The sequence below is a fragment of the Chironomus tepperi genome, unplaced genomic scaffold, assembly GCF_022539635.2.
Source record: "Chironomus tepperi strain 1889 unplaced genomic scaffold, CSIRO-AGI_Ctep_v1 contig_298, whole genome shotgun sequence".
Taxonomy (NCBI): Eukaryota; Metazoa; Arthropoda; class Insecta; order Diptera; family Chironomidae; genus Chironomus; species Chironomus tepperi.
In genome coordinates this window covers 1,216,369-1,228,545 of record NW_027226420.1, presented here as the reverse complement: position 1 = coordinate 1,228,545, position 12,177 = coordinate 1,216,369, and the positions used below count along the sequence as shown (strand labels likewise).

The window sequence follows — 12,177 nt, the reverse complement described above, 5'->3', positions numbered from 1 at the left end:
CAATGTCAATACATTTAGTCTGTCTTGTGTATAACTCAACCTCATCCAATTTATAAAGAGATTGATTTTTCTCAATAAAAATAATAAATTGATTTTTCAATTTTTATATTTTTTCTATAAGAAGCAGCGGCAATAAAAATTCGATTCGGTTTCGGATTGATGAAAGGCACACACAAAATTAAAAAAATTGGAATAGAAATCTGAGTTGCGGCAGATAATCAATTAATAAATAAAGAAAAATCAATAATTACCTTATTTATGAAATGTTTTGATTTAATCCAAGAAATGAGTAAATTATTCACGCTGTCTAATGACTTGATTGGTGCCAATTTTTTTGACAATATTATTCTTTTCACTTTTAATCCTCAAATCCTCATTGAATGCATTCAAATGTCTTTTAATTGAACTTTTTCTCTCTCCGAGCTTTAACTTATTATTTTATTATTTTTCAAATTAACTGCAAAAATATAATGGAAATAAGTATTTCAAAATCTATATCATATTTTCATTATAGTGCACAATTGAGAGAGCGAATGAGGGACAGACAGACAGGTGGGGATCATCCGCTAACGATGTTTATTGTATTTTGGAGAGATTCTTAGATTTTGAGATGTTTTAAAACAGTAGTGGACACAGTTGCACACCCTGTGCGACATACTGGTGTGATGTGTCACACCTGAACACCATGCATGGTGCACAAGTGTGATATGGCACACTAGCACATCCTTCGATGGTGCACCAATGTGATATGGCACACTTACATACCCTTCCATGGTTCAACAGTGTCACATCCCACCAGATGCTTAAATACAGCTTTAAACTGAATAACCTCATCCAAAACTAAAATTTCAAACTTCCAATTCTCAATAGACATCACTCCCGAACGACCCCCCAAAAAGCATGCAAACTCTCAAGACTAAAGTGTTAAAAAATTCTTTGCGCAATCGCATTTTGTTTTGTTATTTTGGCGAAGCATTATGAGAAATATGATTGAGTGACATGACTGTTGCTTTAGGTGATGTAAATGCAACGTCATCTGACTATTATCAATGTCAGGCATTTAAATCTCTTAATTTTATTTACTCATTAACTACTTGTGGATGGAAAAAAAATCTACTAAAGCGATTAATTTGTTGGGAAAGTCAAAAGGATTATGTTTGGGAAAATGGCTGCAGCTAACAAGCAGTTGTGCATGAAAAAAGGTTTCACAATCATTCATTCATGAATATTAATTAATCTACGCACAATTAAAAATATTTGTATAAAGTTTTAATTGGATATATCAATGAAATATGCTTGATTATGGATATATAGTTATAGCTTATTAAATGATTGCTTTTTTTGGTAATAATTATCAGATGTTCAACAAGTCAATGACTCATTTGGCTGTGGACTTTAATACTTTATAGTTAAGTTTGTGATATTAACAATGCTGATTATGTTGGAGATGTTTATAATTACAGATTCTAAGGTATTTTGGCATTGTCACAGAACAATTCATACATTAAGTTTCAATGACTTAATGTAATCATTAAAGATTCTCATTTAGCAGATATTTGGGATTTTAAATACGTATTAAGTTCCAACGGAAGTTCAAAATTCAAAAATTTAAGTTCAAAAAGTGATGAAATTTGTGAACAAAAATATTCATAAATGAAATTTGGAAGCAAATACCTAGGTTGACTGTTTAGAACAGATTAAACTGGTTTTTGGGATTGTATAATTGTTCAAGTATGTGACACAATGCTTATTTATCAGTAAATATGATCAAACTACTTCCAAATAAATTTAATTATTCACTATGATGTTTATTCTTTGGAGTTCAAAAGCAGACTGAACTTTTGCTTCAAAAAGGGTATCAAACTATGGTCAGAAAATAGTATTCAAATCTCAAATGAACGTTATAACATGTTTTACTCTATTTCATTCCTTAAGAATGAATTCCCACAAAAACTCAGCAATCTTTTGGAATGCAGCAACTAGCCATAAAACCAAAGCTTCAATTAGCATTGCCAAATGGCCAGCTCAAATCCAATATTAGAAAAATCAACATTTCAATTTAAAATAGCAGCAGAATTGCGTGGAGTTTGGTGACATTTTTTTTGTTATGAAAATAAAAACCAGTCTTAATAAAAATAGAACAAGTTCTAGGCCAACCTGCTGTGATATAATAAATTTTTTCATTTGTGCTGATGATATTCAGAATGTGTACATTTATTCCTCATTTACATGATAATTAATTTGTCATTCAATGATTCAGATTAGAGACAAGGCTATGAGGCATTTGGGTGTCCTCAATGACAATTATAGGATATGCGATGGACTAGATATTGAAATTTGATCATTCTATTGGACATAGAGGTCAATTTAGTGCGAGATCAGATTCAATTCTGATAATTTATCATTCATGACAGATGTAATCAACAGCCCAGCTTAATATAGTCAAATTAATCAAGCCTCATTGAATTCCTCTATCAAATAAAACAGTCCAATCACGTCTAGTTCTATTGACAGCAAAGTATGTTACATATTTTATCTGATACACTTTATTACGGTCTGTAAAACTGTTTCATGACCATATCAATAATTGAATCTTAATCAGCACATTCAGAACAAGTCTAGATTCTCGTCTAGTGATGTGAAAAAAAGACTTTATTAATTAAAAAGCAAATAAAAATCGAGTATAAAATCTTAAAAAATGTATATAATTAAGCTATATCTCCCAATGTATTGACAGACTTGAATTATTATTGTGTAACAAGTTGTAAATGAACAAAAACTTAATAATTGAAAGTTGTAATTAATAAATTATAAATATAGATGCACAAGCACTTAATTACACATGGCAACAACTTAGAACTATTCGTGCCGATGCTACTGGAAGTTGATCAAGTTTTTAATCGAATAGTGCAAAACTAGCAATCAGATATAAATTAATTTGATTATAGAGCCATTACTTTGTATCGATAATGTGATAATTTATATATAAATTTGTTTTATTTTAAATTATAGGTAGTTAAGCATCAAAAGTTATGGGCTTCCTTGAAATTTTTAATTAAATAATTCTTTTGAGGTTGCTTTGCAATACTTTATTTTGAACCGGTGATCAACAAAGTATTGAAATAGTAAGTATGTCGTACCATACTAGTTTTGAGTATGTTTTGGATTACTTGCAGATTTTACCGGTAGACGTGCTAATTTACTTTTTAAGTTCTAGTACTGGATGTGCTTAGGCAGATATTAAGACTAAGATATGTAGTGTCTAGGCAAACTGGAACAGACGAGTATGTATTTAACAAGTTGCATGTTTAGTTCTATGGACGATGAATGGAATCACGTTGGGATTAGTCGTCTTAAGAATCCATAGAAGCTAAAGACGTTATGAGTGGACTAAGAACTAGTCAAAAGCAGGCTTTGAGAAACTCATGGTTATTGGGAAACAAGACACAAAACTAAAGAATCATAATTCTGTACTATCGGTTCAGAAGGCAATGTCTAGGTCTAAGATTGCTTAGATGCAGGTCAAATTAGTTGACTTTGGACAGCTAATGGTAATTGCTAGGAAATCGGTATGTCGCTGACAACTTTGATTTGAATCAATTTTTGAACCAGAGTTACAAAACAAACACCTGTGACAGACAAAAACCTTACAAATTATTAATGATATCAAGAATTTGTACGGTTTTTTGCATGTCACTCTATTTTGAACAGTTTGTCAACTATTAAGTGAATCAACTCTAGAGGTTTGATAGAACTCAGTCAATCAATGGAACTGGTGGACACTGTATCACGATTGTATTCCTAATCCTTTCCACTTATGCCTTTAGCAAGGGCACTCCACAATATTCAAACTAAGGGGGCTTTCACTAAGACTAAGCTTCTGCAGCATATGTTGCAATTTGAGATTCATTATCTACATCACTAGACATGTCTATGCTGATATCTTAAACTAGAATCACAATTAAATCCACTGAACAACTGAAATCTGATCTTAATCACAGATCAAGACTTTGTCGAGAAAAAATTGACTTAAGTCGACTCAATTTCATACAAGTCCTTCATATTCTGACTAGAATTAACAATTATAATCCACAAAATCACAATAAATCATTGTCTAAAGTTTATTGATCCTCAAACATCACCAAAAAAAAAATTTCAACTGCATTGTTCACACTCTGGTTTCTGTCAAGGGCATTGACCCTGAAGATCCAGATATAGCCGTATGTATCCAAAAATACTCATTACTAGTCATGTCATCCACAAAACAATTTAGAATCACAAAAAAAGCTTCATAAACAGTTCATGAGTATTATAACACCAAAAGTAACCACACAGCCGCAAGCATTTCCATCCAAATTTGTTGTTTTTGCAGCAATTCACTTAATTTTTCAAAAAAAACTCTTTTTTTACTTCACAAATTGAATTAGTCTTTAAACCTCTTTACAACTTAATGAATAAGCTTCGAAATTAATGCATCACACCAAAAAAAAAAAAGCTAAATAAATATTCATGTATTGCGTCAGGCTGCTCAGTCACTCTCTCACTGTGTATTTTATATATTTTTTCGTACAGTTCCATAATATTTCTAAAAACTTTGTAACATGAGTGCATTTGAATTGCACATGAACACAATATTATAGATATATGGTTGCAATAAGACTTGTGCTGTGCTCTTATTTCTTCATCATCATATGAATGTATAGAGTAAAAATTGTAATGAAAAAAAGAGTCTGATTTGGGTTGTGTAACTTCAATATTTTTCGCGTATGTAAACTTAAAATGAAACGAGATTTAAGGCAAAGGAAAAGAAAAACTTTCACAACTGCAATTTCAGGGAAGTTTTTTTTTTACACCTTTTTTGTATCGTCACTCCAGAGTTGCAAAGCAGGCACTTGTCATAGGCAAAAACCATACAATTTCTTGATAACTTGAATGGTTTTGTGAGAAAAACCATACAAATTATACAAGAGTTTGTACGGTTTTTGTATGTCACAGTTGCAAAACATTAATCTGTCACTGGCAAAAACCGTACAATTTATTTTTCTTACAAAACCTCACAAATTATCAAACATTTGTACGGTTTTTGTGTGTCACAAATGCCTGTTTTGCAACTCTGCTTCACTCATCTCTGCTTATGGACATACTATGTAAAATCTTTAATTAACGAAACTATTGAAAGCTTCAAATTGGACACAACAGCAGGTGTCATTAAAAGGTCACCAAAACAAAACAAAAAAGACATGGGAGGAAGAAGAATAAGAAGACAATTTGATTGCCTCACAGCCAGCACAAAATGTTTGGTTAGTTCTTTCAACAAGAAATCCCTTAATTAATTGCACAAGTCAGTATTACCGCTTCATTGACTAAACAGCAGCAAAAACTACCTTTTTTTTACACCACACGTATCGTGACTGTATATTAAGAAGCAACAAGTAATCAAGTAACGTATGTGACAATAATAAAAAGTCTCTTTCGATTACACTTATAACGTCAGCGTACAACAACGTTCGCGAAGAAACTGAAGAGTAAAAAAATACCAAAATAAATTTTTTTTTACTGCTGTAAAAAGCAACAAGAGTAGGAGTCTTTGTTGTTGTTGTTGCTACACACAACCGAAAAAAGTCTCAGTACCGTAGTTTTTTTTTTTTCTTTTATTCATGCACTTGGACTAAGTAAATCGGTAAGTAAGAAAAAAAAGCAGCAACAAAAATTAATGACGTCACGTACATAACTACAAGACATGCTGTAAATACACGAAAGCTCTGTACGGAGAGCTTTTACAATTGATGAGAATGTATGTGATGGACTTGATGTTATGTAAACAACAAGACACGACTGAAATGTGAATGAAGTACAGACAAAGAGTGAGCGGCACGAGAATCGAGAGAGGAATGGAATGGAATTAAGCAATATTGCGAAGAAAGAGTTGAAGATCTTATACATAAAAAAAAACGGAAGTAAGCGACATTGAATGAGGAATGAGCGATTTGCTTATTTTGAGTGATTGCCAGAATTTCAAATTTTGAGCGCGAGCCAATTGAAAGAAAGTTTAGACTCAATACTTGCAATGTCAATTAGTATGGAGCATTTGCACTTTCTGAGTGCTTTCTCCCATTTACTGTCAATCATGTGCTATTGTCTAGTGCCATCGATATAGTTTTGTTTAGCAACAAGGCAGGCACAAAATATTTCAGTTTCATGTTTTTGAAGGTTGGCTCGAGTCGGAAGACTTGAATTTAAACTTTCACTAATTTTATCTTCGGTCCGTAGCCGGTAAGGTCAAGAGTTCATTATTTCATCGAGTGACATTTTTTTTTATTTCTAGAAACATTTTTGTTATCGACATCATTTAGCTCTGCCTGGCCATCAATTATGTGTTTTTCATCCTTTACATGCGTGTGTAAAGACCTTGAAGGGATTTTTATTACATTACTGCAATAGGTCAATGGATTCAACATGCTCTTTCACATATGACGCCCAGTGATTTATTTATAGGGGATTTTCTCCACTTAACTTATTAATCTCTTTGGAAGTGATGTTAAGTTGAAGAATGTCGTTATTTAAAGCAATAAGAAACGCATGAAAAATTTGAAAATTAACGGTTAAAGAAAATTTGAAAAATAACGGTCAAAGTAAATTTGAATTGGGTACAAAATTTAAAAGATAACTGTCAAAAATTAAAAATAACGAATAGAACAAATTTGAAATTTAACAACCAAAAAATATTTGAAAAAAATAGTCAAAATGATTTGAAAATTTAACGGTTAGAATAAATTTGAAAAATTGAACTGTCAAGCCAAATTTGAAATAAGTTCAAAAATTAAAATTGAAAATTAACGGCCAAATGTAATTTGAAAGAAAGCTTTCAAAAAGCTTTCAAAACGATTTCAAAAAATAACGGTCAAAATAAATTCAAAAAATAACGGTCAAAATAATTTTGAAAATTTCATCCGACAGCAGACATAACATGAGCAATAACCCTTCATTTCCCTCAAAACAGCACTCTTAACGCACAGAAAAAAGGGCAATCATTGACTATTGGAGGTAAAGTTACAATTGATTGACAGGTGGCATCGTTTAACGCTACAACATATGAGCTAATCGCTAACGATAATCATTCAGACAGATATTACCCGTATGACGATCGTACAGTAGAATTGATTGTCTATTTATTACAATCTTAATGTTTAAATCTCTCAATTTAGTAATGATTAGGAGTGCAATTATTTAGTAATACACAACACATTGTCGATTTATTGATTGTCATTATGCTTACACGTGCTTAGATGCTTGACGACTGACTTTTGATCGATTGATTTATAGCATTTGAATGCTAAGACATTAGGGACTTATTGGAATTGAAATTCTTCATCATTTGTGTCAAATTTTGAAATAAAATTGAAATTTTAACGGCAAATTTAAATTAAATCTGTTAATCATAAGTAAGCATTGAGTAATGACTTTACAGCTACACATGCCAGCTATGACATGTTTTGTGGATTTATGGTTTATTGTTTTCGTGCAAAAAAAATAATGGAATTATCTACACATGTTTTTCACTTGTCATGGATATGCTTATGTTGAGATTTATAGAAGCTTAAAATTGTGATTTAAGATCTTAAATTATAGGATTGAGGGATAGACAATTTGTCATGGGTATACTGTAATTTATGTGCTTAGGGACATAATGATGATGAAATAGATGTATTGGAAATTAAGGGAATGTGATGACTATTTGCTTGAATTGATCAGATCATGCTTTTTTTTTGGAGCTGCTAGTTAGACTGTTCGAGTAGCACTAAGCGACAAATCTTATGTTCATATTTAACAAATAGCCAAAGTCGTCAAAATACATTATTTGTCGAATGGTTAAAGTCACTAAATGATATAACCAGATGACCTAATTTGACGTTTTGGGTTCGATTCCCAATTAAATTAAAATTGTCTTTACGGGTAAAGCTCCATTCTTTTTTGCTGATTTCAATCCAAGCTATTTATTGGATATTATTGATTAATATTGAAATCAATCTACAGATGGTCATCGAGTAATACATGTGGTTCTAGCCGCTCATAGCTGAACTCCATCATGTCCCAATCTCACCTCTTAGCGTTGAAAGCCGTCAATCCAAGCCAAATAGTGAGTCGAATTCAACCTAGACTCTGGTTATTACAGCATGAGTTGTCTTAGCAAGCGACTTCCTTAATCACAAGCCAAGAGAGAGCAAATGAGATTCACGAGGGCGTCCATAGAACACATGGAAAGAAGCTGTCGATTTAGAGAGTATTGGACTTGGAATTGGGAATTGACAAGCGGTAGCCAGCGATTAAGCTTGTTTTAGGCGACATCTATGGAAGGCTATGGATCACAATTGATCTGTCCGGCCAGTGAAGTAAGTAGGCCTGCCTGAGTCGAAAACCATCTAAATTCGACTCATTTTAACTTGGAGCTCTTCATTCTTATCAAAATATCACAACAATCCATAATCTATACCAGCCAAAACCAGACATAGCCATCACGAAGAACATTATTCTGTTCTATAAATAAAACAAATTTTCAGGAAGAAACAAAGACCATTTAAGTACATAAACCCAGAAAAAAAGAAATAAAACATGTACAAGCTTCTTACGGTTCCAATAACCCCACATACATAAACTTAATTTGAATATTTATAGTCTGATGAACTTGTTCCATTTTTGGGCAATAAGTGCCACCGCTTTCATGAAAATTAAGCAGCTACTCTCAATAAACAAAGAATTTTAATGATGAAAATATGTAAAAGAAGTCACTAAATGCAAGTTAAAAGGCTTACAAATTTAAAAGCCTTATCATAATTTATTCGTGCCGTTTATTCTTGACAGGAATAAAGTGTGAATGTAAAGAATGTATGTAATTTAGGTACGAGAATTATTGCATGTGATAAAAAAAAAGTTAATTTGCATGATAAGTGCGTTCTGCATTCCAGCCACAACTGGATATAACTTTTTTTGCTGTCTCACTATCAAAACCACTTTCAATTTCAAGGGAAGTCGTGTTACTTCTTTGATTTATGCCACCCGAAAATTATGCGGTAAAAATCAAAAAAGACAAGCTTGAACAATTCCAAATTTTTGCTCTACAAAAGGCTGAATGCATAATGATTTAAATAAAAAATTACAAAAGACAAATCATTACGAGCCAAGCAAGCAAGCAACAAGAAGTCATTAAAGGAGAAAAAAATGTTGTGCAAATAAGTCAGACTCTTTTTTACCTTGTTTCTCTGTTTAAATTTTATATTAAAATGTTGTTGATATTATTGAGCACTTGCATAATAATCAAAATGGCATTAATTAAGATTTTTCATGTCATTTTTTATATATCCACAGCATAAGTACATGATAAATTACACTTCATCAATGACTAAATTTTGCTTCGGGTCGGAAAAATTGCATTAACACTTTGATTATTGTTGAAAAAACTTAGAGAATGGGAAGTTGTTGATTGATGGAGCGCAGTTTTAAGGAATTTGAAGAATTTGATAATTTAACGGTTGTTTTTGATTTAAAATTTTGAGAGCTTTTTGAATTTAAACCTAAACTGGCCATTTAAAATTGCCAGAATTCAAAATTTATTTGATTTTTTTGTTAACTGTCAAAATAAATTTAAATTTCAGATGTCATTATGAGTTTGAACTTAAATTGTCATTTAAATTTGAACTTTAACTGACAATTTGAATTTAAACTGTCAATCTAAATTTTAACTTCAGCTGTTCTTTTCAAATTTGAACTTTACCGATCAACTGACATTTTAATTTTGAATTTCAGATGTTAATTACATGAATTTAAATTTAAACTTCAACTGTTATTTTGTGTTTGAATTTGGACTATTATTTAGAATTTGATTTTTAACTGTCATTTCAAATTCTAATCTCAGTAGTCGCTTTAATTTCAAATTTTAACTGTCATAATCTTAAAATTTCTGGAATTTAACAACATTTTTCCCAAAAAGCCTTTCAAACAGCCTTGTTCCATGACTAATCCGACTCTTTAGTTTCAATATAATGGAAATTCCAGTTACAACACCCAACAACCCATACAAAATGTATACAAATGCTCAATTCATTCCACAAAACACAACACGTGCTACAAAAACAAAAAATTGCAAATCTTTCAACATTGCATCATGTACAAGTAATAATTTATTATTCTTTAATACACAATAATTTTTGCAGTTTCTATGTCCCCCTCACATGTCCATAGCCAATTGAATTGAATATTTTTATTCCTCTTACTCACTTTAAATCCAATTCCACTCATATTCGCTATTATAAATCTTTCACTTAGTTATTCTTACATAGACAAAAAGGAAACTTCCATTTATAGACAGAATTGTGATCAGTTCATGAATTAAAGAATCATAGCCCGCTGCTGCTATATACTGGATTTTTGTCAAATACTATGTAATATGCAGTTATGCAATAGCAAAAAACAGTTTACAGAACATTCACAGAACTTTATTGAAATGTCGTGCAGTACGATGAACGGAAGGCAACGACTGAAAAAGGAATGAAATGAAATAACTTCCTTCCATTCAATTTTTTTCTTTGCCTCTTCTATTTTGTGTGTTTTCATTTAGAATAATTCATTCACCTCACAAATACAGTCACGGAATTAACTTCTGTTTATTTCATGCGTCCGTGTCCCATTTCTGGTCACCTCAATTTTTACCTCTCAATTATGTGTGTGCAAGGATTATTTCCCTTTTTTTGCTGTGCCTGCATTATTATAATTTTGAAGGATTTTTTTATGCCAATTTATGACTTTTAAAACAACTTCATTGACCTTCTTTAGCTGCTCACTACATGCCAATTGCAATAAGCAAGTAGTTAACACATTTTATTTTATATAATCAAGCATGGCTGATTGTCATCAAATCAAATTTTTACATTAATAATCGATTTGTTGTAAGTGGTTGTGATTCAGTGTTGTGGATTTAGATGGTGGAGATAGGCATGTAGGGAGAAATTTGTTGAGATGCTGCTGTGGCTGATGATTTTATTGGAATGCGAAATTGTAATTTAGATAGTAAATGATAGAAATTGGATAAGGTGCCGTTCACTTATTATTTAATGTTCAGGGGCTGGTTAGTTAACCTGTCCGGGTAGATAGCCTAGGATAAATCCTTATCCTTACCCAAGTCTAGGATAGAGTGGAGTAGAACATCCTAGAATAGCTAGAATAGAGTGGGGTTGTGCAACCTAAGGTAGCTAGGATAGTTTGGGGTAGGGCAACCAAGGACATCCAGAATAGGATAAGTTCGGGAAGGTTATCTAGAGCAACTAGTACAGCGAACGTGGGATAACATAGAATACCTGCAGTAGGACTGATAGGTCATCATAGCAAGCTCTAGGAAGATAGGAAAGGAACAATGGATCAACCTAGGCTTAGCAAGGATGCAAGGGCTAGGAAGGATGCTTCACCCACCATTATCGTTGAGTGGCGAAAGGTAATTTAAAACAGTCGGTATATCGTGGGGTAAAGTAACCTAGGGCAGCTAGGATTGGGTATGTGGGATACGCTAGGGAACCTGGGGTAGTATTGATAAGACAACTTAGAAAGCCCTAGTTCTGCTGGTAACGCTCTTTGGACGGGTATGGAAATAAGGAGCTTAAAAAGCTTATTGTCAAGTTGCGCATTACGTAAACGACCCCAAGGCTCAATCTGGATGACTTGAAATGTTATACCAATGTTGTGCTTAGCCACTCTCTTGACTGACCGACAACATACACATATCCGACTCAAAAATTACAAAATTCATGTCTTCATTAAAACAACAACTCTGTACAGCTACTTAATTTGCATGAAGAAATAAAGAAGAGCCACAAAACCGCACTCGGTGTTAATATTGGGTCATATTTATTTTATGGATGTTTGAAGCTATAAAAAAATGATTAAGCATTGATCGTGAGCAATGTGGAAAAATCTTTCTGTACTTTATTATGAATCATTGAGAATCTCATCATAAATGAGTTAAACGGGACACAGCATCTGTGAGTAGTTTTCAATTGAATTTTTATGAAAGTCATTTGACATTGGATTCTTGATTGATAAAGCTTTGACGAGGAAGTTGCCGAAAAATTTAAAGCAATAATTGTGAATATTTGAATAGTCGCAGACAGATCAAATTGGATTGCAGGCAAG

At 32.3% G+C, this 12,177-nt stretch overlaps 1 protein-coding gene across 4 annotated transcripts in view; it reads right to left on the bottom strand.

The window, feature by feature from the left end:
* Positions 1–12,177, bottom strand: part of exp (expansion) — a 92,302-nt gene that overhangs the window by 76,769 nt on the left and 3,356 nt on the right. The window contains exons 1-2 of one of the 4 annotated variants that reach the window (XM_070642589.1): positions 5,385–5,502; positions 252–457 (exon numbers count right to left, since the gene is read on the bottom strand). The exons of 1 other annotated variant lie outside the window; for it this stretch is intronic. The gene's annotated coding sequence lies outside the window, so the exon portion shown is untranslated. Of the gene's footprint in view, positions 1–251; positions 458–2,157; positions 2,262–5,352; positions 5,503–12,177 lie in introns of those variants that run through there. 2 more of the 4 variants (XM_070642588.1, XM_070642590.1) reach the window with 2 other exon arrangements.